Genomic DNA, 6000 nt, shown 5'->3' on the forward strand with positions numbered 1-6000 from the left:
AAAAAACTCTTCCCTTTCAAATATACTTGTGGCAAGCCCAGCTTTTCTGAAGACACAGCTTCAGGTGGACTGGAAGAAACACTTGGAGTTTCAACACAGAAAACTTGTGCTTCAGTTGTGAGATGGGTGTGGGCCACACACTTCATTAACTCCTTCCACACTGTACACAATACAGGAATTCCTGCTTGCAGCTACCTGTCCCGGTTTCATTCTAAGTGTGGGCTGAGCTTCACTCTCATTCTAAGAATCAGATGATTCTTTTGATTATAAAGGTGAAATACAGAGGGATTACAGTTACAGCAGTCAGGCTCTGAGTACATTTCTTTCAGCAGTGTCACCCCTTCCCTCAGGTTCTCTGAGTGTTTGCCCTCATGACTCCCCTTACCCCCCAAGTTATATAGTTAATTTCTTTTCTTTAGCTTGTATCACAGTCTGAGAAGTAATCTCCAAGGAATTTTTACCTTCTGTTCCCATTGAAATCACTAGAATATAGTGGAGGCCAGAGGTCATCAGGGACACAGTCTTCATAGTCCAGCTGCAAAAATAAAAGGACAAACTGCTCACTTCAGACTCCTGATTTCAGTGCACTACAATGGCAGCTACAGTGAAAGGCCTGTGAGATCCCTGCCTCACCATCAGGGGCAAGAGGATGTTATCCTTAAACCGTGTCCTGCTTTGCAAAGACCTTGAAGGCTCCAGGGCTCACAGCTCACAGGCAATGTGAGTCACAGGACTCCAGGCAGTCTTTCAATCCCTTTTCTAGCATTGGGAGGCTTACATCTGCAGGGAATGTTACCATGCAACCTCCTGAGCTCCATCCAGTATCTATGAATATCTGAAACTGAAATGTGCTTCAGAGCTGATGTGCTCAAGGCTGGCCACTAGCCTCTGGTGTTACCTAGGAGGCAGAAGGAAGTGAGGTCATGGGGACCCACCCTGGAAGGGCGGTTGGGACCTTGGCTTCTCCACTGTGCCATTCCTTCTGCTTATTGACCATCACAAGCTCAACAGCCTCCACACAGGCTCAGAGGGGGCCAAGTCACCATGGATGGAAATCCATAAAACCTTGAGCCAAAAGGATCCTTTAGTCCTTTTAGCAGGCTTTGGTCAGGTGTTTTGTCACAGCCACAGAAGATGACAAAACTGGTCGTTTTGGCCTGGAGTCTGTGAGCTGCTTTTTCTCTAGAGATCACAGCTGTTGCTGTGCAATGGGTCTACTTTTTTGTGTGCTACATGTGGAAATAGGTGGCAGAAACAATAGGTTTCTCTGGGAAAGGAAATGGTGCAGTTCCAGAAAGTGAAATCGTGTTTCTAGGGCTAAGATTCCCTTTTATCGCACCTAGCATCGTCCTATGCACAGAGTGGGTGATTGAGTTTGTTGTGGGTTTTTGTTTTTGTCTTTTTTTAAATGTGTAAACTGGTAAATTTTGTGCTTATCTTCAGGGCTGGCTTAAGTGTAACATTGTTTTATAAAACATTTTAAAAATTAAAGGATTTGTTTTATAGTAAAAAACAAAACAAAACAAAAAACACTTAACTCACAAACTCAAGGAAATGAACCAACCTCTCAGTTCCACAACTGATAGCTAAAGCAGCAATGGAAATAAAAAGAGCAGGCCCCAGGTAAAAGTAATTATACTACGATTCCAAAAAGAGTAGATGAAAACAGGACATAAGATAATATTTCATGAAATAAGATACTAATTATGAATTATAGGAATGAAATTAATTGGAAAAAAATAATACTTGAGAATAAAACTAGGCAAAAGAGAAAAACAGGAGTAGGGGCAGGAATAACATAGAAAAGCAGGATGAGAAAGAAGAGAAGCAATAGAGAAGATCCAGATAATGTGAAATAGCAAAAACAATATGACATACAGCATAACAAAATGAAGAATTTTAGGTTGAAAGAGGAAGAAGCAGCAATGTAGTCACAAGCCTCTCAGTTCAAATTCCAAATCAGACAAAGAGAAAGGAAGGAATGAATGAAGGAAGGAAAGAAGGAAGGAAGGAAGGAAGGAAGGAAAGAAGGACAAGAGGGAGGGATGGAGGGACGGAGAAAGCAAGAAAGAGAAAAAGGGAGGGAGGAAGAAAGGAAGGAATGGGGAAGAGAAAGGAAAGAAAAACATAGGAACAAAGCAGGAGAGACAGGAAGTAAGAAAGTAAGTTAGTTAGTTTGGAGGAAAGAAGGAAAGGAAGGAAGTAAAGGTAGAAGAAAGGAATGATGGAACAAAGGAGGAAGGAAAGATGAAGGAGGGCCAGAAAGAATGAAAGACACAAAAATCATGTTTTATAGTCACAGACTTAGGGCACAAAGAATCAAGCAAGCTGATGTGAGCTTACAATTAGATCCAATTTCTGATTATTAAACAGAAATGGTATTTGTTACATTCCAATATATGGAATACAATTTTTGTAAGTGATGTAGGTTGTTGGTTCAAGCAGTTTTATGTAGTAAGAGTGGCTAGAGTGTGAAGAGAATGCTTAAAGCATTTAGAGGTACCTAGTACATCACTATATTTGTTTTGTTTTGTTACAAACAATAGTTTGTCTCCCAATTATCTGTAAGATTATTGTAATTTCTCAAATAATTGAAAGTATTGTAAGCAAATGTGACTTCCTTTTTTGTTTCTTTAAATTTGCAGAGCTTTTCTGCTATTCACATCATCAGGTTTGATCACAGTAATATTGTACATGTTCCTAGAGGGGGGCTGGAGAAGAGGGACAATAGAATGTCACTGTCTTGGCTCAAAATCATGATAATGAGAGTTATGGTGTTTAGAAATGCCTAGTTTCTTAAGTCTGATGAAATTTGATTGCTGATATCTTTGTGTCTTCTATGGTATTTGCACTCCCAAAAGTTCTATTTAGAAACAAAGCATGCTTCTTGTATGTACCCAAAGGGGAAGCATCACCAAGTTTTTAGGAAGAAAGCAAAAATACTCCATACTTCAGCCTGGGTGATCCTGACAAAATTCATGTGTATTGCAATTGCCATTCATGGTTCATGTAGATCAGAATGACCAGGGAGAGAAATTTCAACCACATCCTCTACAAGATTCAACCGACAAAGTTACCATCTGTGACTTCTCTATCCCTAAGACACACTTCATGGCAAGTAGCTCACTGAGGGTGGCTATTTGTCTCTGATGTCATTGCAAATGAACACACATCCACAGGCAAACAAACAGAAACCCAGACATGCAAACAGGCACAGGGAATCCAGTCAGGGCTAAAATTGTTCACTGTCATCAGAGAAGAAATGATTTTCGGCTTTGGAAATGGATGGTGGATGAACTGGAAGTCTACTGTTCCAGTTAGTTGTAAGAGTCATTAGATCATGGTTTGGGATAACCTTTAATATTTTGGTGCCAGTCCTGGGGCTTCAACTCAGAGCCTGATTGCTCAAGGTTAGTGCTCTACCACTTGAGTCACAGCTCTAGTTCTGGCTTCTGGGTGGTTAATCGGAGATAAAAGTCTCAGAGACCTTCCTGCCAAGGGTGGCTCTGAACCTCCATTCTCAGATCTCAGCTCCTAAGTGGCTAGGATTACAGACTTGAGCACTAGTGCCTGGCTAAGCTTCACTTTTGGTAAGGGCTTTGGCTCTTTGCTGATTGTCTTCCAGAGGCTCCAGACACCAACTTAATGGGGTCAGGGTTTTCATGTGTGTACTCCTTTCTAAGCTTAGCTCTAGAAAAATTTCTGGAAACTAGGATTTCTCATTCTTTCAAAAGAACAAAGAAAGGGGTTGGAAGGACCTAGTCTACAATTCCAAAGTACAAAAGGTAATATTATATTAACAGGTGGTCTGTGCATCATCATTACGATGCTTGTATTATAATCAATGGAGCATTAGGAGTTGAGCAATATAGTAAGTGTGATAAGGTTTATATACTGATTTTTTTGCATATACCCCTCATGCTATGCCATATATATAGCCAGTTAATATATTTATATATTTATGTTCACATATACAGATCACATATAAAGGGAGGCTTCCCTATTCCCTGGATCCACAGGTTCAGCTCAATGAAGAATAGAAAATACTAGAGAAAGGTTTTCTCCTATTCTGAATGTGTATAGTTTTTCTTTGACATTCTTCTCTTAAAAATGCAATGTGCCAACTATTCACTGCATTTGCATTTTATTAGACATTACCATGATTCACACACATAGGCTATTTGCAAGCCTTATCTCGTTTTACACTATATATTCAGCCTTCAATCCACCCAGGACTGCAAGGAGCCACTGAAGCTGTCTTTATGGTTTGATGCTATTCTGTCCAAATGGAGCATAGCAGAAAAATTTATAATGATCGTTTTCAACTCAGGGTGGCTTTTATGCAGGTTTGCATTTAAATATTTTCAGAAAGGGCCCCCAATTGTTTGACTAACTGCAGAAAAATAAACATACAGCAGAGGGAGCTCCACGGTTGCTCATAGTAAAGGTGTACAGATTTTAGGGCAATTGGTTGGTTGTGGATGCATTATTGTTTGAATGCAAACACTATGTAAGATAAATGATTCAGGAACACTGCATACGTGATAGTCAACACATAGTAAGTGCAGTATATAAGACAGGTTTAGGGAATAATGAGCTTGAACTCAGGGTTTTGCGCTCATTAGGTTTCTTCTTCATGATCTTGTGCCATTTGAGCCAGGCCTTCAGCCGACTTTCTGCTGCTCATTTTGAAGATGGAGTCTCATGGACTTTCTATTTGGACTGGCCTCCAAATTGCACTCTTCCAGATCTCAACCTCCAAAGTAGCTAGGATTGCAGGCCTGAGTCCCAACACATGGTGCCTTTTAGCCTTGAATAAATGCACCTGGTGAAATAAATGTTTTGCATGTCTGAAAATATCTGTATTAAAACTGGCCTTAATTCGACTATGTACATGAATTCTAGGGTTACATCTATTTTCCTTAAGAATTTTGAAGGCAGTGCTTGCTCTGCTCATTTTCAGGTTGCTACAGAGAAATCCAAAGCTGATTCCTGATCCTTCATATGGGACCTGGCTGTCTTTTTGAGCGTCCTCACTCTGTCACCCTTTGTCCTGAATTTTTGTAATCAAGTGGGTTAATATGGACATATTTATTACACTGAGCATTTATCGAACACATTCAGTTTACAAACTCCAACTTTGAGTTATGAGTCGTTCTTTCCCCCTCCCTTGGGAGGGAGGGTGCTTGATCTCCTTCCCCTTGGCTGTTTACAGCTGGCACTCTATTATAAGACATGTCTCCAGCCCAGCTTTTTGCTAGTCATTTGGACCTGAGTCTTGAGAATATTTCATTGCTGCTCTGGTACAAAATCCTCCAAACTCAGCCTCCTTAGAAGCTAGGTGTATAGGCATGAGCCACCAAGGAAGTGAGTTCTCTTTCTTGCATTCTTTTTGTTCTACTTTCTGAGAGATTACCTTGGTGATTGTCTTAAGGTTTTCATTTCTAGCACCATGTTTTTAACTCAATTTTTCCTGTGTACTGTTTCATATAGTATTCCATTTTCATTGGAGTCCATCTTCTACCTCTCTCAATATATTAAAACTCAGGGCAGAAAATGGTTGATGCACATATATGACATATGCATAGATACCATGTACGTGTCATTAAATGACATAGGTGAATTTCACATACATATACCACCACTCTTACTCTGAGAAGCCTTCTCTGCAGTCACCGGCTGTGGGAGGCCACACTCCTCATATTGCACCAGGGCAGGATATGAAGACCCTTGAACCAGAAACTTCATTCCTTCTGAAAGAGGATGGGACACATCCATCCCAGGGGACCACACAGAGGCAGGCAGGCACAGGGCAAAGAGGCTTATTAGGGCAGCCATATTTCCCCCAAGAGGGAGCACCTGGCCTGGGTCCCCATCCAGGTAGCAAGGGGGGTCTGGGGATGGGAAGTGAGGCAGGTGGGAGTTCAGCTGGGTCTGGGCCGAGGGAGGGAGGGGCCAGCGGTATGGGCGGGGCCCAGGCGTGGGTGGAGCTGAGCCCAG

General features: G+C 41.3%; 1 long non-coding RNA gene across 1 annotated transcript in view; it reads right to left on the reverse strand.

The window, feature by feature from the left end:
• Positions 1-5921, reverse strand: part of LOC138815449 (uncharacterized) — an 18041-nt gene extending 12120 nt beyond the window's left edge. The window contains exons 1-2 of the long non-coding RNA XR_011368320.1: positions 5652-5921; positions 462-535 (exon numbers count right to left, since the gene is read on the reverse strand). This is a non-coding gene — a long non-coding RNA (uncharacterized lncRNA). The remainder of the gene's footprint in view (positions 1-461; positions 536-5651) is intronic.
• Positions 5922-6000: the final 79 nt, after the last annotated feature.

The sequence above is a fragment of the Dipodomys merriami genome, unplaced genomic scaffold, assembly GCF_024711535.1.
Source record: "Dipodomys merriami isolate MVZ:Mamm:240054 unplaced genomic scaffold, mDipMer1.0.p SCAF_1093, whole genome shotgun sequence".
NCBI lineage: Eukaryota > Metazoa > Chordata > Mammalia > Rodentia > Heteromyidae > Dipodomys > Dipodomys merriami.